The sequence below is a fragment of the Gouania willdenowi genome, chromosome 21 (assembly GCF_900634775.1).
Source record: "Gouania willdenowi chromosome 21, fGouWil2.1, whole genome shotgun sequence".
In the NCBI taxonomy this organism is placed as follows: Eukaryota; Metazoa; Chordata; class Actinopteri; order Blenniiformes; family Gobiesocidae; genus Gouania; species Gouania willdenowi.
In genome coordinates this window covers 3308253-3330515 of record NC_041064.1, presented here as the reverse complement: position 1 = coordinate 3330515, position 22263 = coordinate 3308253, and the positions used below count along the sequence as shown (strand labels likewise).

Genomic DNA, 22263 nt, shown 5'->3' with positions numbered 1-22263 from the left:
AGCTCAGTGTGTGATGGCTGGAAACTTTCATGTTGTCCACTCCACTCGAGGTAACGGAGTGGAAAGACCGCTAACAAGAAAGACAGCTAACATGGAACATTAAGTGAGCATAACCCAAATGAACAATTCATCTATAGGTTTGCAAGTATTACACATTATTTATTTATAGATCTGTTGCATCGTTTTTATGGGTTTCTAATAATGAAGTGTTTCCAAACTAAACCTTCAACTTTTCACCAGTTGTATTTGTAAAGCTTTCCCTTCTTTGTGGGTTCTGCTGTTACTTCCCTCTTTGTAGTAAACTAGAGTGGACTTTAAAGAAAGAACCATTTGATATCCAGGCTCGAGTTCCACCTTTTACTAAAGCAGAAGTAGGAACTCATCCATCAGTGATCCGTGGAGCAGAGACAGTGTGAGCATAAGTTCACGCTCCTCCACAGTGTGAAAGAAACCTGGCTCTGTGTGTGCGTGTGTGTGTGTGCGCACACTGCACGTAGCTCATTCAGGCCCAGCACTGATGTGGTAAAAAGCTTAATGCTTAATGCTTTTTTTATATAAGCCGTTTCTGAACGTAATACTCATGCTTCACAATAGAAGAAAGGATTTGGAGAGCAAAGGACAAAAGAACACACATGAAAGAAAAATCATGTTTCATTTAACCTCATGGATGTCAGTTATTGATCTTTTTTGTTTTTACTGGTTCTTTACATCGTCACCTATGATTAATTTAGAGAGTCGTATTGAAATATTAAAAGAAGTATTTTTCCTGCTGATGTTTGTACACACGAGGCTGCAGCGAAGCATCACAAAGGGACATAATGGGATAAACTAGCTGCTACTGTAGGTGAGCAGTGGCAGCAGCAGTTATGACACAGGCTGACATTGAGGTCGTGTTTCTGTTTTTCTGTAATTGCTGCTCAGTTCACCCTGGGCTGATGGGTATGATCAGCTGATCTCAGCGAGGAACGTTCAGTTTATTTCAATCCCTGCTCTTTCCATTCTAAGGCTGTTTTCACTCCGGTTTAGTCCTGGACTCAGTCTGACCAGGACAGCTGATCATTTTATCACCTTGGTTTGGCTCGCTTTGCGTTTAGAGAACAACTTCTGACATTGACCGCACAGCATTGTGGGTGATCCGCTGTAGACTTTGTTTGTGTGTTCACAACGCCCAAACAAGACAAACTAAAACACTAAAGTACGGTGTACATTTTAGGACATCCTCAAGTTTCAGAGTCAGGTATCAGGACAACCTCTGTCGTTTATCAGACCAAACGGACTCATGACTCAGCAAAACCTCCGTCAAATGAAACGCCACCAAATGACATGGCCCCAGGCTTCAAAATAAGTTGTTAGACTCAATGGCCTCAGGACATAAAAGACCACATGACGTTGTATTTTGAAGAAACCATATTCAAAGTATTTTTGCTTTACCAACAAAAGTCCAGAGTATTGACTTCACCAGTCCATTATGAAGGCCTTCATGTCAACGCTCACCCACTAGTGCATAATGTCACATGACTGCTTAGAAATGCACTCAAACATGCCGGCGAATGTCTGTCATTTTCCACATGCAACATTCAGAAGGGAGCCAGGAGCCATTTGTCGTTTTATCCCATCAAAGATTCATATGTTGACTGAGCAGTCACAGATGGACGGCCGTTGCACTAACATCACGACATGCAGCACAGAGGAGAGCGCGTTCCACCTCCCAGCTGAAAAAAAAACTAGAAAATGAAAATAATACTGTATATAAATGATAGAGTTTTTGGGAAATGCAACAAAATCCAAATACGACAGATGAAAATAAATGGCCTGATCGTTATTTCTTTAAGCATAATAACGTTTTGATAAGAACTACTTCCTCAATGTGTTAGAGGTAACAGATTTATCATCTAGTAATACTTAAATTTATAAATTCAATAAATCATTCTTTAATATTCTGAATTTTTAACCGTTTGCTATAACTCCATTTTCCAAAAACCTTTTCAATTTCTCATAAAATGATAAAATACTGGTTAACTAAACATTCCAATACCATGTAAAAAATGCTTAAAAGGGATTCAGTTAAATCTTGTAAATAATGGTATTTTCTATGCTTCAGAAGATAAAACGCTATGCTCAAATTTCGTCTGCCCCAGGGCAGCTGTGGCTACAATAGTAGTTTACCACCACTAAGTGTGGAGTGAAAGAATAATGCCTTAATTCTGTAAAGTGACTTTGAGTGTCTATGATAAAGCGCTATATAAAATTGATGTATTATTATTATTATGTCTGTGTTAATCTCTTCCAAACACTTGTTACACATTTCCCCCCCCCCATTTAATAAAGAAATTATGGTGAAAATACATTAAAACATGTAGGCAAGGCAATATTTTGCGTCATCTAGCTATTGCTGTTTCAGGAAGTTATATTCGTTATTTCCGTCTGTTTTCTATAAACAAGGACAATCAGAGGCTGTGCATTTTTTGATTAACTTCCATAATTTATTTTTTATCTTTCTCTTTTGAAATCAGGCCCCAATATAAAATGGAAACTTTTCCACATGATTATGGACAATTTTACAACATTTCGCTCAGGGTAACGGGTGACTGTCTAGCAAGAAGTTAAGCAAACAAATAAGTCAAATTTTGGGTTTTGTGCAAATAAAATGGAAATATCTCTATGACACAGACTAAACCGCCATTTATTTACATGTTTCGGGACCATATTACACATTTTTTGGGTATTTTTCTTGTAAATAAGTGGCTGAGTATCTAGCAAGTGTAGGAAATGGTCAAATTTCACTACATAATCTCACAGGACGCTCCAGGCTTCCATTTGTCATCTGAAGCATATAAATGTAAAAATAATAACAGTAATGGACTTTATTAACCATATCTAGTGTGTTTGATATGATTTCAGGAGGTTTAATAACCATTAAATTAATCTAAATAGAGAAAGACGATGAAATGGAGACCAAATGTTGCAGAAATGTCAAAAACTAAACTCAGGACATTTTTCAAAGGAAAGCTGCAGTCCCTAAATCTGCTGAATTGTTTTCAAGTCATCTGTGCTTATAATCTTCAAATTTAACTTGGGACCAGCTCTTGTTGTCTGCTCTCCTCCCCCCTCCCTACCTCCCTCCCTCCCTCCCTCTGTCTCTGTCTGTCTGTCTTTAGTTCACCTTGAATGACCAAACGACATTGAAAGCCTCTTTAGTCAGCGCGCTGAGTCATTAGTCCTTCAGCCCAGTGTAGAGCTCTCCATTCTCCATTATAAAAGTGAATACCAGCTCCAGGCATTTGGTAATTAAACACAGGACTCCACATAATAAAAAAGGTAATAGACATGCCTTTAAAGAAGAAATGGTTATTTGTGTGTTGTTTTTCCTTCGCTGGTATAAAAGTGGAAAAACAAAGGACATATGGTGAAGGAGACTTAAAGAGTAGACATCAGGGATTTGGTGCTGGTTAAAATCTGTTCACTTCTTCTCTTCAATTGGAGACACAATGCCAAACTAAAATAGTCTCTTATGTAACCGTGGCCTTTACCGGGTGAAAGCGAGATGTCATTGGAGTAATACGCTTTGAATCTTCCTCAAAATGTAGCTTCATACCAAACTGGGATCACAGACGGGGTTCTCACCGGGAATTTTTCATAGCGTAGGGCACGTGTCAAACTTCTGGCCCAGGGGCCAAACCTGGCTCTTTGGAGCATCCAGTTAGGCCCGCAGGAGAAAGTAAAAATATCAGAGAAAACATAAATCATTGTATAAATGAAACTCAACAATATTTGCAGGTGCTTACAGTTTTCCCGGTGCTTATATCGTTAAACTGTTGAAAAAACTAAAAATTCTTACAAAATCCATCAATTTTTCTCGAATTATTACATAATGTTTTCCGTAATTATATAGAATCTGGTCACAAAATCTAGGAAATTTAAAGTTTGTCAGTTATGAAGATTAAAAACAGTTAAAACAACCCATGCTTTCCTACAAGTCCCTTTTTGTCCAAGTATGCAGCATTTATTATGATGGTAATGATTAAATAAAGGATTATTTTAGTTGAGGGGCCAAATATGGATCAGTTTGATCTCAAGTGGGCCACAGATTTTAGGTGGGGAAAAAGAACAATTTTAACATCAATTGTTCCCTAGTTTTTGATATCACTCCCTGTCGGATCTTCACGTCAAAATATATTGATTGATTGATTGAAAGTTCTTTCCTCAATTTGGAATAAAAAATGACTGCATTCATGTGATGTGAACAAAAAAAAACTGCAAGCCCCTCAAAATATTGCAGGGCTTCATTAAAGTGGTGAATTTGACATTTCTACAACTGGATTATTTGGTAATATATACAATAATGAATGTTTTCTCTGTCATTTTTGACGTCTCCTGCGGGTCGAATTGGATGCTCTAATGGGCCGGATTTGGCACCCTGGCCTTGAGTAAACGGTGCTTTTCTGCCATTGTTTTATTCATTTGCGAGTTATTTGTTGTTAAATGTGGCCGTTTTCTGCAATTCAACACTGAAATTACCATGGCTACTGGCCACAGAAATGTTCATCTCTGGGAACATGGAGACGGACGGAGACGTAGAACAGCCAGGGTGGAGCGTGCTGATTGGACCATGGAGGAGCAGGGTCTGTGCCAGCCTGGACAGATGCCAATCCTCACCTATGGCAACTCTCATCACTTATGTATGAGTGAACTATCTTGCCCTGGGACACAGTCGTCCTCCAAACAAACCCTTCCTTTACAATTGATACACACGGTGTCAAAATAATCCAACGGAAAGTGAAAACATGTGGTCTTTGTAAGACTGACGGAAAGAGAAAAGAGCGAGAGTGAAGGAGGGGGGAGGGGGTGTAGGGGGGTGCGGGAAAGAGCCCAGGCGCCACAGGCACCGCCGCCCATGCCTCACTCGCCCTTTCTGGGTTGTGACCTGACATATTGACACAAACTGCAATGAGTCAAGAAACCGTCACTGCTTTTCTATGCACAGACACACTGGTGCGTTTCCCAGGGCTGTTCTTCATCAAACTCGATGCTCTTTTCTATCCTTCTTTCCATAATTTTAGATGTTTAAATCCACAGAGAAAAATGATAAGTTATCGTCCTGCCTTTATTTCCTCTGAATAGATTTAAAGTGTACCTGTAGTGAATTTTTACTGCAAACGCTATCAAAAGATCATATATAATATAATTCATATCCTTGTGTTGTCCGTAGTACTAAATAAAATAATATTATAGAAAATGTAGAGAAAAGCATTAGAGAAAAATAAATAAAGAGGAAAATCAAAGAATTCTGATGCAACACGGCGTAGCCTCACATTGTATTCTTTTAAGCTTCAAAATCTTTACTTACTATTGTATTATTGCATATTTTATTTATGGGTAATACATTATAATAAACACGTGATTTTGTTTTCTGTATTTTTTTTGTCATTTTTGTTGCAATTTTTTTGTTGTTTTTTACTTTTTTTTGTTATTTTAGTGTTTATTGATAGTCATCTGTGTTTTTGGTGTAATTTTGTTAACCTTTTGTGTGATTTTGTTGTAGTTGAAGCGATAATTTTTTTTAACAAGTTCCTTTTTATCATTATAGTACTGCATACTGTTTTATACATTAAACAAGTGATTTTGTTTTATGTATTTTTTTTTGTCATTTTTGTTGCAGTTTTGTGTTTTTGTTCTCATTTTGTGTGTTTTGTTGTTGTATTATAAATGTTGGTGTTATTTTATTGTTTATTAGTAGTTTGTATGGTGGAAGATGGAGGTACACAGGCTCTAAAACTGTAAAGTAGTCACATACAATTCCAAGATATTAGGCCAAACCTGTAAAAACAGTGGACGATCCCTTTAATATATATTCAATTGGCATCTCGTGTTGTCTTGCTCACACAAATCCAAATACAAGGCCCACATTTTGAGTAGCTCTGTAATCCTATCTGCCAGTGCTGAATAGCAGCAGTGTGGGAAAGCTTGAACTCCCATTGTGGAGAAAAGGAGGCCGGCTTTGCTCCTCATCTGGGAGGTGCTTCATTAGCTGCAGCTACACATTCCTGTAGAGTGAGACTGAAGAGCCAAAGTGGCCTGTGAGGAGAGCGTATAAAAACGTACATAAATGCGTATAAAAATGGCCATGGTGGGATGTGGTGGGGCTCAGCTAGTAGCAGGAAGTGCTACTAATGCTGGCTGTGGGCAGTGGGAGGTTCCCTGGTGGTGGTAGGAGGTTCTCTAATGGCGGTAGTAGGAGGTTCTCTAATGGCAGTAGTAGGAGGTTCTCTCGTGGCAGTAGGGATGTAGTGAGGTTCTCTATTGGTGGTAGGGAGATTATCTAGTGGCTGTAGGGTGGTAGGGAGGGTCTCTAGTGGCAGTAGAGATGTAGGGAGGTTCTCTAGTGGCAGTAAAGAGGTTCTCTGGTGGCAGTAGGGATGTAGTGAAGTTCTCTATTGGTGGTAGGGAGATTATCTAGTGGCTGTAGGGTGGTAGGGAGATTATCTAGTGGCTGTAGGGTGGTAGGGAGGGTCTCTAGTGGCAGTAGAGATGTAGGGAGGTTCTCTTGTGGCAGTAGAAATGTAGGGAGGTTCTCTAGTGGCAGTAAAGAGGTTCTCTGGTGGCAGTAGGGATGTAGTGAAGTTCTCTTGTGGCTTTGCGGAGGTTATCTGGTGGCAGTAGGAGGTTCTCTGGTGGATGTAGGGAGGTTCTCTAGTGGCTTTAAGGAGGTTCTCTGGTGGCCGTCTGTGTGTGAGCCAGCTGTGATGGCCAGCTGCCCAGCTCCGATTTGGCAACTTACCAGATGGTTGACCCAGATAGATGGTCCAAGAGGTGCAATGAATATAAGGATGGAAACACACGGTGCACCTGCACGGGCATCAGCAGCAGAAAGAAACACTCGTCTTCATCGTAGATTCCAACTCGTCTTTGTTGTTGTTGTTAAACTGTCACGACCCTGCAGTACTTCAGCATCTGTTCAGTGATTTTACATCTTTGTGTCAGTTCTCACATAAAGACTGGCAGTTTACAACTTCAGCAGTGAACGCAAAACTGTCAAAGCACTCTCACAACAGCCAAAGCAGCGTGAAGATGTTCACCAAAAAATAACCAAAAAAACAGCACAAGCTGTAGTAATGACTGTTCTCATGCTAACGGGTTAGCATCACTAGTATTCAACTTTCTCTGATGAAAAATGGATTTTTCTTATGCTGGTAAATCTCTTTAAGTTTAAAAGTAACCTCACGTTTTATCAAAGGATGAACTGTGTGGCACTGTTTGAATCTTACATTGTTCCTCATCGTAAAAGATTTCTATTAAAGCAAAAGTCTTTTTCCCACTGAAACGCTGCAGGAGACATTAATCATTTTTTATTAGAGAAAGACAAAGTTTAGGCCTCATGGATCAATGAATCAAAGATTATTTGCTCGATGAAATAGCGTTATTTTAGTGTTTATAAGTAGTCGCCTTCTGTGTTTTTGGAGTAATTTTGTAAATTTTAGTTGTCCCTTTGTGCAATTATGTTGTCGTTATATTTTTTTTTTTGGTCATTTTGTGTATTTTGGATCATTTTGTGTATTTGCACAGAATTAGACTGAGGAACTGCTCGTTTATTTTGAATTAGTGATGCAAAAATCATGATGTATTTCCTCAGTGTAGCGTGCAGCACCGAGGTGGAAGAACACGTGTAAATCCCTCTCAGTCCTTTAACTAACGGACATCTGAAGCTGTTGAGCTGTGTGAGGAAGTCTTGTTGAAAGCTAAGGTATCACCTCAGCTTTTTATGTGTGCACCTTTTTTGTTTCTGCAGGGTAGAGCTGTGTGTATGTGTGTGTGTGTGTGTGTGTGTGTGTGTGTGTGTGTGTGTGTAGGGAGATGCATACAGTCATTACGCTCAATGTCACACTGCATTGCAGTGCAGTAAAACTGTGTGTGTGTGTGTGTGTGTGTGTTCTCTCTCTCTGTGAAACCCACTCTCCTTCTGTGACCTCAGCTTTTTTCCCCCTAAACACGAGAAATGAAAGGTTACGCTGTCATCGTGAGTGCACAGTGGGGCAGTAAGATAAATTATTGGCTGGGAGGAAGAAAAAGAGTCTTGTTCGTCATAGGAGAAAATGCTGACGCGTGCATGTATTGAGGTTGCAGGGTGGAGGCAGTGGTGGGTAGATCAGGGGGTTAGTGCCACTGTTAGTGCCAGTGATGTGTGGCGCTGGCGTGGAGGCGTCTGCGTCTCAGCTGCATCGTGTGTCATCACATTAATTTACGGTGAGGAAGATCCTGCAGCGTCCTGTAAGCGTTCTGTCGCCTCGTGTCACTTGGACTTAATTAGCGTCTTGTAATGTCACGCCACGTTTGGAAAGTCCATCACCTTTGGTTCCTCCGTGAACCTGTGATCAGTGGAGGGATCTCCCACGTTCTACCTGCAGCTCAAGCTTCAACACGACCTAGTTGGGTTTTTGACAGGGTTACCATGACAACATGCTAATCTTTTAGGGTTTCCCAGAGATTTTTTTTTTTTTGTCAGAATGTTTGCCCTGCAGAGCTAAAGCTGACTGGAGCAGCCACCGTGGAGCAAAAATCTGAATACATACATTTTTAACTAAAATACACAGCAGACTTTCACTCTCTGTTGGGTTTTCATACATCTACGTACAAAAAACGACATTCTCAGGGTTTAGGAACACGATAACGCACGTGTGCTACCTTTCCTCTGCTCCACCATGGCTTTATTAATGAACAAAAGAAAATACAGAAAAATACACCATTTCCCCCAGAAATAGGTGCATATACAAATGTTTTTGTTAAATTAAAACTGTATGTAAATAATTTTATTTCAAGCATGTGATGCTCGTTTAAACTCAACTGTGGCAAGTAACAGGTTCTGGCAATATAAAAATCACATCTGAGTATGGAGTCCACACCAAGCAAAGGTGGGCCAAGAACAAAACAAAAGTAGAGGCGACACAATAATAATCACTTATACACTGAAATGGAAAAAGGAGAAGTAAAACTTATTGAACCCCACCCCGATCTAGCAAAGAATTAATATAAACAAAATAGCTGCTTCCTAAAAGTACCTCTTTAAGAAACAGTATTATAGTTGCACATGTGTAAAACTAGACAAACACACAAACTGACTCATATTATACATATATTACAACAGGTAACAATGATTTTTAAATACCACCAATGGTAATGGAATGGGAATACCACAAGGGTCAGTAATATTGAGGATCTGGTACCACCAATGGTAAACAGAATACCACAGGGTTAAGTAACATCTAATCCAACTGTTCACACAACATGAATACAATCAAACCTCATTATCTTTGTAATATCATCAGGAAGTTTAGAACCCATGGAACTGTGGCTAATCTCCCTGGACGAGGGTGGAAGAGAAAAATTGCTGTAAGAATGCAATGAAGGATTGTTAGAAAGGTGCAACAATTTTGTCTGGCCCAATTTATTATTTTTTATGTAATATTATGTTAATTTTTATGTTAATTTTTTTAATGTACATAAACTAAATAAACATGTCTACCAAAATCATTTCACACCATTCCTTTCAGCTGTAATTTCAAGGGTGCCAAATATACCAATACTTTAGTGACGTCCATTGCTGTATATACAGTACGTCTCTAAAGGGCTAAAGGCAGAGCCAGATATTGCCAAGCACACAAACACTACTGGCTGCTCTCCTGCCAGAAAAACCCAAAGCCACAAGCTGTAGATAAAAGCCAAAGGAGAAAAGTATAGGACCACACCCAGTGGAGGAACCAAAGGAAACCCCCGTAGGAAGAGTTAAGTCATTTCGACTTAAAGGTCCCACTTTGCTTTTGAAGATCAGAATCAGACGCTGACGAAATATCCAGAAGTAGCAGCAGGTTGAGTGAAATACAGGGTCCAGGCGGTCTGAGTGCGTCATGTCCTCTTTCTTCCTGGTAGAAGAACTGAATCCTAGTCGTGTCTGTTTTGTTGTTTCCTGCTCACTGCTGCTAGAATGACAACATTTCTAACTTATCCAATCTGGAAAGTCCTGAGAAAAAGAACTGATTTATTATGAAGGGCTGACGTTTCTTAAAGCCAGTTGTAACTAAGTATCAGAACTTTATTTTCCAGATATAAATCTCTACTTTTTTCGACTTATAATGTGTGTAACTGGACTCAGAGGGGGAACTAGAAAGTACATTTCTACCCAGTGAAGTAGAGGTGATAGATCAGTGAAGAAGCAGTCTGATCACATTAAACAGCTGTAAATGGACTGACATGCAGACATGGAGCATGTGTTTGGAGATGAATGATTGGCTGAGTCGACTGAGGATTGGCACCGATATATCCAGTTTTTTATTTTGGGAATATAAAAATTATAGTATCGCCTATATATATATCTCGATAGGCGATACTGTTATTTCTACTGAATTAGAGAAAGGAGCAACTCTATATATGATTTATAGCTTCTTTTGTATTAAAATGCTTGTTTTAGGAGTCGCTCCTTTCTCTAACTCTCAGAACAGCATGAATAAGCACGGTTAGACAGATTTCTGAGTACGTCCTAAACCAGACCTTCCCCTAAACAAGCTTCACTCACACGTTCTGTCCCTTACAGGAGAAAAAGCCAACAGTGACACATATTGTGCAGCTGATTGTTAATAAATGAGCCTGTGGGGCATTAGGATCATCACATTTAAGCCAGAATTGTCTTTCTGGTACGCTGTCCTAATAAATGAAATGAAATTAAACTAGATCTTAACTTATTTTGTGGCGAGTAGATTGAATGGCTCATTCTAGCAATGTATTTGTGTTCTTATATTTAGTTTCATTAAGTTTTTATTAGAAAACAAAGAAATGGTTTAATAGTAATCTTTCATCATACTAACACAATTTTAATTTGAAATGAAGATGATTTTACTTTTTCTTTGTGGGATTTCTTCATTTAAACCATTATCTCATATACTGTATGTTATAATTTTAAGGGAAACCCTCAGTATTACAGTTTGTTTTATAACCTTAATATTTGAGCATTATTGGTTCTGGTGATGGAAAGTTTCTGCAGATGTTTTGGTGAAATCTTCAATGTCACGTAGACGTTCCTGTCGTGCTCTGTGAATCATCCTCGTGTCACACTGAGGACTAGACGTGCACTGAAAGTTCACACCCATCACCTAAATCCTCCCAGTGCTGAAAGTATGAGCTCCACAGAGGGTTTATAAAGTCAGCGTCACGACACAATCCTTCTCCTCCACTGATGCAAAGGTTGAGGATGTGAATACTGAATATTACTGTTACTGCCAGAGTACAGAAGGAAGCATGTTGATTCAACAGCGGCCCGGTATCACTGTAACACACACACACACACACACACACACACACACGCAAACGCAACTGTGTCCTAAAACTGCAGGCAGTGAGCGTGTCATTGTTGTGAATGTTTGTCCTACGTCAGAGGACGGAGCAGAACAATCTGCTCTGAGGGACAAACACTGAGATTAAAGGAGGATTTTAGGTCCTATGTTGGTACAGTGCTGCCCTCTGCTGGTGGAAGAGTAGGAGAAAGAAAGGTAGCAGAGACAAGCTTTTAACACACACACACACACACACACACACACACACACACACACAGACACAGACAGCCATTAGTACAATCACAGGCTGGTTTTAATTAAATGCTTTAATTAAAGCCGTTCGTGTGTGTGTGTGTGTGTCTGGGTGGGTGGAGGTAGGAGGAGGGAGGCGTGGTTAGTGCTCTCTGGCCTGTCAGCACCGTATGTGTGTGTGTGTGTGTGTGTGTCAGACTGCAAACCATGACCTAATTCTTTGGGTAAACTCTCCGACTGAAGGTTTTCTGTCATGTGATCAACATGTCAATCTTCACAGCTTTAAGTTGTGAATGATTTTTTTAAATTTTTTATAAAAGCTGCCAGTCATGAAGTTTAACAGCACACACTAAGATAATGTTTAATACCTGTTGTAGTAAAGTTGGTTAAAAGTGTCAGTGAGACTGGCTGGTAGTGACACACCTCTGGATCTGTTGTCACACACTTCTCTGGTGGATTTTTTCTCCTCGGAATCACGAGATTATTTTGTCCGCCACAACGTCTGGCCTCTTTCTTGCTGTCGCTCTGTGCAGAGTAAACTGTGCGTTCCCAGGGTAGCATAACGACCATGGATGTGCAATAGTAGCTTAAATGCATGTATTCTTTTTTTTAATATTTTATATTTGTACATTTGTAAATAAAAAATAGTTATTTCATTGTACTTTCACTTTTATTCTATTTTATCCTGCTTTTGTAAGACGATGTTCTTGCATATATTGTGTGTTCTTGTACTGAAATGGTTTATGGTTTGAATATAATTCACAACAAACATTCTGATTACATTTCAATTTTGACCTTCATTTTGAAAAAAATATAAAAAGTTTAAAAGCTTTTTTTTATTATTCTATTAATCTGTTCCAGCCCTCCCATAGGCCCACCACCCGCAGGAGGGATCATATGAGGCCGGTGCAATGTGGATCGGGCAGTCGTCCAGGGTGGGGGCCTTAGCGATCTGATCCCCGGCTACAGAAGCTAGCGTTAGGGACGTGGAATGTCACCTCTCTGGCGGGGAAGGAGCCTGAGCTTGTGTGCGAGGTGGAGAAGTTCGGACTAGATATAGTCGGTCTCACCTAGACACATAACAAGGGCTCTGGAACCAGCCTTCTCGACAGGGGTTGGACTCTCTTCTACTCTGGAGTCGCCAATGGTGAGAGGCGCCGGGCCGGGGTGGCTATACTTCTTGCCCCCCGACTTAGTGCCTGTACCTTGGAGTTTACCCCGGTAGACGAGAGGGTAGCCTCCCTCCGCTTTTGGGTGGGGGGACGGATCATGACTGTTGTTTGTGCCTATGGGCCAAACAGCAGCTCGGAGTATCCACCCTTCTTGGATTCCTTAGAGGGAGTACTGGAGAGTGATCCTTCTGGGGATTCCCTCGTTCTGCTGGGGGACTTCAACGCTCACGTTGGCAGCGACAATGAGACCTGGAGGGGCGTGATTGGGAGGAACAGCCCCCCTGATCGGAACCCGAGCGGTGTTTTGATGTTGGACTTCTGTGCTCGTCACAGATTGTCCATAACAAACACCATGTTCAAGCATCAGGGTGTCCAAATGTGCACTTGGCACCAGGACACCCTAGGCCGCAGTTCGATGATCGACTTCGTAGTTGTGTCATCGGACTTGCGGCTGCATGTCTTGGACACTCGGGTAAAGAGAGGGGCAGAGCTGTCAACTGATCACCACCTGGTGATGAGTTGGCTCCGATGGCGGGGGAGGATGCCGGTAAGACCTGGCAGACCCAAAAGTATAGTGAGGGTCTGCTGGGAACGCCTGGCAGAGTCTCCCGTCAGAAGGAGCTTCAACTCCCACCTCCGGGAAAACTTCAACCATGTCTCGGAGGAGGCGGGGGACATTGAGTCCGAGTGGGCCATGTTCGTGTTGCTGAGGCGGCTGATCGGTGCTGTGGCCGCAAGGTAGTCGGTGCCTGTCGTGACGGCAATACCCGAACCCGTTGGTGGACACCGGGGGTGAGGGATGCCGTCAAGCTGAAGAAGGAGTCCTAACGGGCCTTTTTGGCCTGTGGGACTCCGGAGGCAGCAGACAGGTACCGACGGGCCAAGCGTAGTGCAGCCACGGCGGTCGCCGAGGCAAAAGCCCGGACATGGGAGAAGTTTGGTGAAGCCATGGAGAACAACTTCCGGACGGCTTCGAAGAGATTCTGGACCACTATCCGGCATCTCAGGAGGGGGAAGCAGTGCACCGTCAACACTATGTATGGTGCGGATGGTGCGCTGCTGACCTCGACTCGAGACGTTGTGGATCGGTGGGGGGAATACTTCGAAGACCTCCTCAATCCCACCGACACGCCTTCCAATCAGGAAGCAGGGCCCAGGGACCCGAGAGTGGGCTCTCTTATCTCTGGGGCTGAGGTTGCCGAGGTGGTTAAAAAGCTCCTTGGTGGCAGGGCTCCGGGGGTGGATGAGATTCGCCCGGAGTTCCTCAAGGCCCTGGATGTTGTGGGGCTGACTCTGCAACATCGCGTGGACATCAGGGGCAGTGCCTCTGGATTGGCAGACTGGGGTGGTGGTCCCCCTTTTTAAGAAGGGGGACCGGAGGGTGTGTTCCAATTATAGAGGGATGACACTCCTCAGCCTCCCCGGTAAGGTCTATTCAGGGGTACTGGAGAGGAGGGTCCGCCGGATAGTTGAACCTCGGATTCAGGAGGAGCAATGTGGTTTTCATCCTGGCCGTGGAACTGTGGACCAGCTCTACACCCTCAGCAGGGTCCTTGAGGGGTCATGGGAATTTGCCCAACCAGTCCACATGTGTTTTGTGGACCTGGAAAAGGCATTTGACCGTGTCCCTCGGAGATTCCTGTGGGGGGTCCTCCGGGAGTATGGGGTATCGAACCTCCTGATAGGAGCTGTTCGTTCCCTGTATGACCGGAGTCAGAGTCTGGTCCGCATTGCCGGCAGTAAGTCGAAATCGTTTCCGGTGAGGGTTGGACTCCGCCAGGGCTGCCCTTTGTCACCGATTCTGTTCATAACTTTTATGGACAGAATTTCTAGGCGCAGTCAGGGCGTTGAGGGGGTCCGGTTCGGGGGCCTCAGTATTGCATCACTGCTTTTTGCAGATGATGTGGTCCTGTTGGCTCCAACATACCGTGACCTTCAACTCTCACTGGATCGGTTCGCAGCCGAGTGTGAAGCGGCCGGAATGAGAATCAGCACCTCCAAATCCGAGTCCATGATTCTCGACCGGAAAAAGGTGGAGTGCCTTCTCCGGGTTGGAGATGAGGTTCTGCCCCAGGTGGAGGAGTTCAAGTACCTCGGGGTCTTGTTCACGAGTGAGGGAAGGATGGAGTGAGAGATCGACAGGCGGATTGGTGCGGCGTCTGCAGTGATGCGGAGTCTGCACCGGTCCGTCATTGTAAAAAGGGAGCTGAGCCAAAAAGCGAAGCTCTCGATTTACAGGTCGGTCTACGTTCCAACCCTCACCTATGGTCATGAACTTTGGGTCATGACCGAAAGAACAAGATCACGGGTACAAGCGGCCGAAATGAGTTTCCTCTGTAGGATGGCTGGGCTCTCCCTTAGAGATAGGGTGAGAAGCTCAGTCATTCGGGAGGGGCTCAAAGTAGAGTCGCTGCTCCTCCGCATCGAGAAGAGCCAGATGAGGTGGCTCGGGCACCTAATTAGGATGCCCTGAACGCCTCCCTAGTGAGGGCACGTCCCTCCGGAAGGAGGCCCCGGGGAAGACCCAGGACACGCTGGAGAGACTGTCTCTCGGCTGGCCTGGGAACGTCTCGGGGTCCCCCCGGAAGAGCTGGAGGAAGTGGCCGGGGAGAGGGAAGTCTGGGCCTCCTTACTGAGGATGCTGCCCCTGCAACCCGGAAACGGCTAAGCGGGAGAAGATGGATGGATGGATGGATAATACAATAGCAAGAAAAACAAGATGTTCTATTATACAGTCAGAAAAACGTTTTTGTTGTTGTTTTTGGGGGGTTGAGCTCTCTTTTTCTAAATAAAAATGAAAGTCACTTTAATTTAAACTGATCTTGCAGTTTGGGGTTTAGGGGTCTTGTTTAGGGACTGATGGTGCGGAAGGCCATTACTATTTTTATTATCTTTTTCATTTTTTAAAAAAAGAATAATTTGTATAAAAAAATAAAGAATAATAATTTTCAAAAGGAATAAACATAACAAACTTGTTTCTTGTTGTAAATGTGACTAGTACAGGTATGTTGTTCTCTAAAGGTTTAAAACAATGTCCTCCTTTGTCGTACTGATGCTCAGATTTTCCGTCTCTCCTAATCTCTGACACACGCTTACTCTTATCTTTGGGTGTATTTTGTTCAAACATATAGACATGAGACACAGTTGAGCATGACTTCCTCTTAAAGTGATGACACTTTCACTTCAGCGCTAACATTTTCCAGCCTCTCCATGTCAGCGTTATCAGGATCTCTGAGCTCAGCTTCTCCTGACAAGTGAAGTTCACACACAGACGTTTGATGTCTTTATCCTCAGATTTATCAGCTGCTTCAAAAGAGCAAAGTGTGTGTGCTCCAGATGTTGTGCTGTTTGTGCCCAGTTCGTGGAGATGTTTTTTGGTTTTCCTTCTAATTCAGGATTTAATGGGAAGTCTAATGAAAGTTCTAGAGCTTCTCAGAAATTATGATTTCTCTTTAAAGTTTACAATCTACACTACACTTCCCCTTAGGGCGTGTTCACACTAGCTCGGTTTAAAGCAGTGGTTTTCAACCTTTTCAGCCCCCAACCCCCAAAATAAAGGTCCCAGAGAGCGGGGACCCCCACTGTAGCTGAAGGTGGTTGAACACAGACATGAACATTGAAGAACAGTCATGTGGAGACAGGACCATCTATAAGGGGGAATAAAGGGGAGAGATTTTTGGGGTCCATCCATAAAGTCTGTAAATGATGGTCCATTGTTCTATGAATCTGTGATAACCACATTTATTTATTCATCTGAATAATATCCACTGTTATCCAGGAACGTTTATTATTATTAGAGTCATCTTAAAGATGGAAATCCTGGTTTTAATCAGAAATAAAATTGGTTAAAAGTGACCAAAAATGGTGGAAAAGGTGGTGAAATGGGATTTTAAAAACCATAGAATATGGTTAAAATTTGCTAATTCGAGTGGCCAAAAACGGACTGAAAAAAGTGGTAAAAAGGATTCAAAGTGTCATTATTGGAACAATTAGTTTAAACTGATAAATATTGGGCATGACAAATCGTGAATGTGGTTTAAATTGGCAAAAATAAGCATGAAGTATGGTGAAAAGAGGTTAAAAGTGACAATAATGGCCAACATATGTGACATTAAGTGCAAAAGTGGTGGAAAGGGTTTATAAGTGCTGAAAATGTCTTGAAAGTGGAAAAAATATGCAGAAAAGATATTGAAATTTGAGGGAGAAGTGGCAAAAATGGGAGAAATGTAGCAAAAATGCATTAAAAGGAGCAAAAATATGGCAAGAAAAGGTGATGAAAAGTTGTTAAAATAAGGAAAGTTTGGTGTAGTTGCAGAAAAATGGTAAAAAAAAAAAAAGCAAAAATGGGCTCAAATTGTTAAGAAAATATTGTTTCTTGATGGCATCTGGTGACCCCTTCTCCCAGTGTATCAGCAATTTTAACCTAGAATTTCTGGTAAGACTATTGTGTTAAAAATATAGAGATTTATATTACCATTTTGAAAAAAAAATTTCTATTCTATATCATCCAGCCCTATGTTGTAGGACAAGTAGAAAAAAGAATGTCTATTTCTGTTATTTTGGATGAATTTTAAACATTGACTTCTTTACTTGTTTAAATTGTAAAAGGGTTAAAATCCTCCAATTAACATTATTTAATTGATGAATCTCATTGATTGATTGATTGATTGATTGATTGATTATACTATACTATATTAATTCCTCAGGGGAAATTCAGTTTCGGTTACATCCCGACCAAGAAACATGAAAAGACAATCACATATAACATGGGGGGACAGGAACGGGAGAACTATAAAGCAGCCTGCAGCGGGGCGGGGCTTCGTTTCTTAGATGAGAAATATGGAACGATGGGTGAGAAGAAGAACAGGTGAAAAAGGACAAAACCAAACTAGGCCCTTGCAGAGAGGGGCGGAGTTTGGATTATGAAAAAATTCCTCAGCAAAAATTGCGTCAAAAATCAACAAACACAACATTGATTATAATACAACAGCACGTGACCACAGGGGGAGGGGTTTTTATAATGGGTAGTTCACAGGTCAGCCACAGGGTGGCGCTGCCCTAACGGCCTCGCCTCCTGCTGCCATCTACAGGGAAGGATGAGGAGTTAGGGCTGGAGGAGATGGTGGAAAAAAAAAACCGGGTTGTGTGTGAAAGTGGGGAGTGATCATGTGAGCATATGCCTGTTTTCTGTGGTCCTTCTGCCTCATTCCCTTCCTGTAGCTGATGATGAACTCTTGTCGCTTGATAAACTAAACTGACTGAAGTCGACTGCCTGTTCCCACTCAGACTATTTTTAGCGCCTTTTTTCAGATTTTTTAAAACTCTTGGAACGTCTCTCAGGCATCAGATGGGCTCGCCGCAGTCGGCTGGATGTCATCCCTGTAAAAAAACCCAAAAAAGAACATTTAAAGAGCTTGTTTTTGTCGTGTTCCTCTATCGAGCCACAGACGTAGACACCCCCAGGAAGAGGAGCTGTGATTCCAGTCTAGAACCACCGTGTTTCCTTTATTCCATCTGTAGTGAATAGTGTCTGAACCACATGTGGCTGGAGTTGAAAATGGGAAGAAAAGAAAAGCTCAGGCCTCCTGGCTGAGAGTAGTGCTGTTGTTATGTTTGGCCACTGCACAGTAGCACACACACACACACACACACACACACACACACACACACACACACACACACACACGTCCTCAGAGCTCTGACCTGAGCCCCAGCACCGCTGGTTAGGGATCAAACCTCAAGATGAGGAGGGATTAATGCTGTTATTTATTATCTGTAGATACTCCTCTTCACCTCAGACGACCTCCAAAGCTCATCTCTAACATTAAATCATCCTCAATAGCTATTCATTGAGAAAAAAAAGAAGCTAATTCCAGCCGTCCTCGTTTCTGTTTTGGTGTTTTTGCACGTATGAAAGAGTAATCCACTTTGACGTGATCTAAAGGGAACAGATGATCTTACAGCTGCTGCAGGCGGTATTATTATCAGATAAAGACGTGGTGTAGGCCTCAAGTCAATAAACCAAAATCATTTGCTCGGGAAAAATATGATGTAAAAGGTTGAAAAAGAGGAGTTTGTGTGACAGGAAACAAAACGGGAAAGTAGAAGTTTGTAAAACAGCAGGTAACTTAGCACCCGTGGCATTAATTCAATTCATTAATACCAAGTGAGAGAAAAGTTTTGAGGGAAAGCTTTTCAGCCAATCAGCAGCTTGTTCCCCATATGTGGACTCTTAGGGTGTACTCACACTGGCAACCAGGGCCGTTCCTAACCAGCTCTGTGCATGTGTGAAACCATGGGGGGCCATTGTCTGGCCTGCGTAGGTGTGAACTGCACCACAGGGGGGTTAACGGCCCGATGGTCCTGCTGGAAGAGGTGGTCCAAACACGCACAACTCAACTCGAGCCGCACGCAAAATGTGATGAAGTTGGTACCGCGCGACGCTTTACGGCACATAAACATCCGCATTCCGCAATGATAGTGGTGTCAGAAGTGCTCGTTAACCGATGAAAAGTATATATATATATATATATATAGATGGACACACACACACACAAAGTTTAAACAAACACACAAATACTCTGTCCTAAATTGTCTCACACATTAAAAGCATCTATTTACACTTATATTAATGTACACAAAGACTAGCTCCACAAAATCAGAACGACATTTATTGATCCAGAAATTAAACTGATCTTACCTTTATAGGCTCAGTTTCCCCTTTGTTTTCAAATCCATTTGAACCTCCATTCATGGTGGTTTTTATCATCAGAGAGTCTTTCATTTTTAATAAATTCACCGTTATTTGGTCTGTTTTAATCTATCTTTCTTTCTCACTCACTTGGTTCTCTATGTTCCTTGTGTCGATTTCGTCAAAACAAAGCAGCATCTTTAATGTTTCCGTTACGTGTGAGTAAAATTACCGCAATGTACCAACACTGGCTGTAAAGAGCAACTTATTATCTTTCATAAACTGGTGGAATTTCTCCGATAGAGCAAATATGAGCAGAGTTACGGTCGTTTAATTTAACGTGATGCGTTCAGGGGCCCTGGGAAACCCAGTCCGTGAAAAGAGCACGTGTCTGGGTAAATCTTGGTTTATAGTTTCCCTACGCAACAGAAAATATGAAATTAACAGAATGTACTGTCAACAACAAACCCAGAGTCGCTTAATGGTGACGTAACGCCATACGTGTGTCATAAATTAACGTGATGATGTGTTTCTCTGTGGGAACCGAGTTGAGCTGGTGATCACGTCCGTTCTACCCTGTCAGAAAAGGGACAGGGAGGGGGGGATTCCTGCTGTGAGCTTGGAACGACCCCAGTTGCCAGTGTGAGTACACCCTTAAAGAGATCCTCCAGCTGTTTTTACAAATCTGACCTAAAATCTTTGAAATGTCCTTATTTGTAGTTATATATCTAACAAAACACATTTTTATGCACCATATTCATTTAATTGCCTTTTAGAAATAGGACTACTTTATAGTTTTAGTGTTCCTCCATCTTGAAATGACATGGTAGATGATGTCACAAGGCCCCACTGCCTGTAAACATCCCATTGTTTTCTATTGAAGTGAAACATTCAGCCTGATTTTTAGATCATTTAACAGCTTTTTAGTCCTTTTCATTTTTTGTTTTTTAGATAATTTATCACATTTTTAGAGCATTTAGCAGATTTTTCAGTTCAAATGGCAACTTGTGCTGCTTTTGGTTGCTCTAAATAATAAGGAAATGTTAAAGATGTCGATGTAAACCTCTTGTTTACTGAAAGAGGGTAAAAAACATCTGCGACCCCAGAAAATCTGCAACTGCAGGGGGTGACAGTTCTAACTCTGCGGTTTCACAGTAGACAATGAAGCAGAGAAGAGGAGCTCTCCTAAGGGACCTTTACTTACCTTTAAACAGTTCGCTGACACGCTCTGGTGACTGAAGTTAGTAAGAAAATCACATATTTTTTTGGCCCCAACTGTTTATCTGTTTTGACGGATCACCGCTTAAAATTTCTTGTATTTTATGATCAATTTTTATTTAATTTGGGGAAATGTTGTGCAATCATATAAAATTGAAGGATTGAAAAAAATGTAGGGTTCTTTGGACAATTTCTGATTAAACATGACTGTATGTTACATAACAGTCATGCAAATAGTTTCATTTAATTTGTGTGTTTGGAGAAGCTGAGATGTGTACAACTGACTTAGTTGGTAACTTACAGTTATTCATGTTTTTTTTTTTTGTTGTTTTTACTTTCTGCTGTGTGCCGAATTAGATGATTTAAAGGGCTAGATTTGGCCCCCAGGCCTTGAGTTTTACACACGTGCGTTAGATTTTAAATGAGCTATTTTTATGAATTTAAAATGCTTCTTTTTTCTTCTTTTTTTTTTGCTTGTGTCCATTGTCATGTTTTTAATGCCTTGTTGCTGAAATATGCAACATGTTGCCTTGCTTTGTAGGGCCAATAAAATTAAATGCTATTCAGAATTTAATCACTCAAGCATTATTGCGTTTATTGAAATTTCTCTGAATTTTCAACTGAGAATAGCAGTTGAAACAGTTAAAGGCTTATTTTAACTGGCCCATCCAGTTTTCTGGGGACCCACCCACAATCACAATCCTGGTGCTGCTACTGTAACACAGTCTGATGTTGGAAACGTGTCAACATGAACATGCTGTGGTTGGATAATGTCAGAGGATGTGGTGAGGGGACTTGATTTACCACTCAATGTATTTCCAAAGTGCTTTAAAATATTAGCCTCATTCACACTCACATTGGGACGAACAAAAACTGGAGCGTTTCCTTTGAGTTTATTGTATTCAAAAGATCTATTTTCTCTTTAAAAAGTGAAATATGTGTCTAATGAAATAATTAGAGTTGTGTGAAAGATTGAAGGCTGTGAGATTTTTTTTTTTGGTTTCTTTTTTGTAAGATACGCATTATAAATATTGTTTTATTATTTAGCAGTCAAAAACAGTGTTTTATCATCTTTAAAATGCAGAGAGTGTCGTCACTGGTTACGTTCCTCTGTTCACTTCTAACCTGGAGCTCCGTTTCTTTCTCTTTCTCAGGTTTTCATCATCACACACGCCTGAGCTCAGCTAACGGTGAGTTTTTGCTTTTTACTTCCCTTTAATGCATGTGTTGGGCCTGTTACCTACACAACATTAATATAATAACAATCTGTATTTATATAGTATTTTTCAATAACAGGGTTCTAAAGAATAAGAATGAAAAAAGACAACAAACGAGGAGAGAAATTACAAATGGGAAATGTGAGGAAAACACAACATATGATAATAAAGAATCTAATAATGAAAACCATAAGCCAATAAAGATAAATAAAGATGACAATGTAAGAACTAAAAGAACCAAAAGTAATTTTATATTATATAAGTGCTCCCTCTGCTGGTGTAATGTTATAAATACAGCTTTTAAAGGTTTTATAGGTGCATTTATAAAGAAGGACCACTAGGGGGCAGCAAAGTGTTGTAGAATTGTGAATCTGGAATTATTTTCTCTGAAAGTA

The 22263-nt window shown here is 41.4% G+C and overlaps 1 protein-coding gene across 3 annotated transcripts in view; it reads left to right on the top strand.

Moving 5' to 3' along the window:
• Positions 1–22263, top strand: part of adarb1b (adenosine deaminase RNA specific B1b) — a 146980-nt gene that overhangs the window by 75090 nt on the left and 49627 nt on the right. For all 3 annotated transcript variants that reach the window (XM_028436456.1, XM_028436455.1, XM_028436457.1), the window contains one exon: positions 21806–21841. The gene's annotated coding sequence lies outside the window, so the exon portion shown is untranslated. The remainder of the gene's footprint in view (positions 1–21805; positions 21842–22263) is intronic.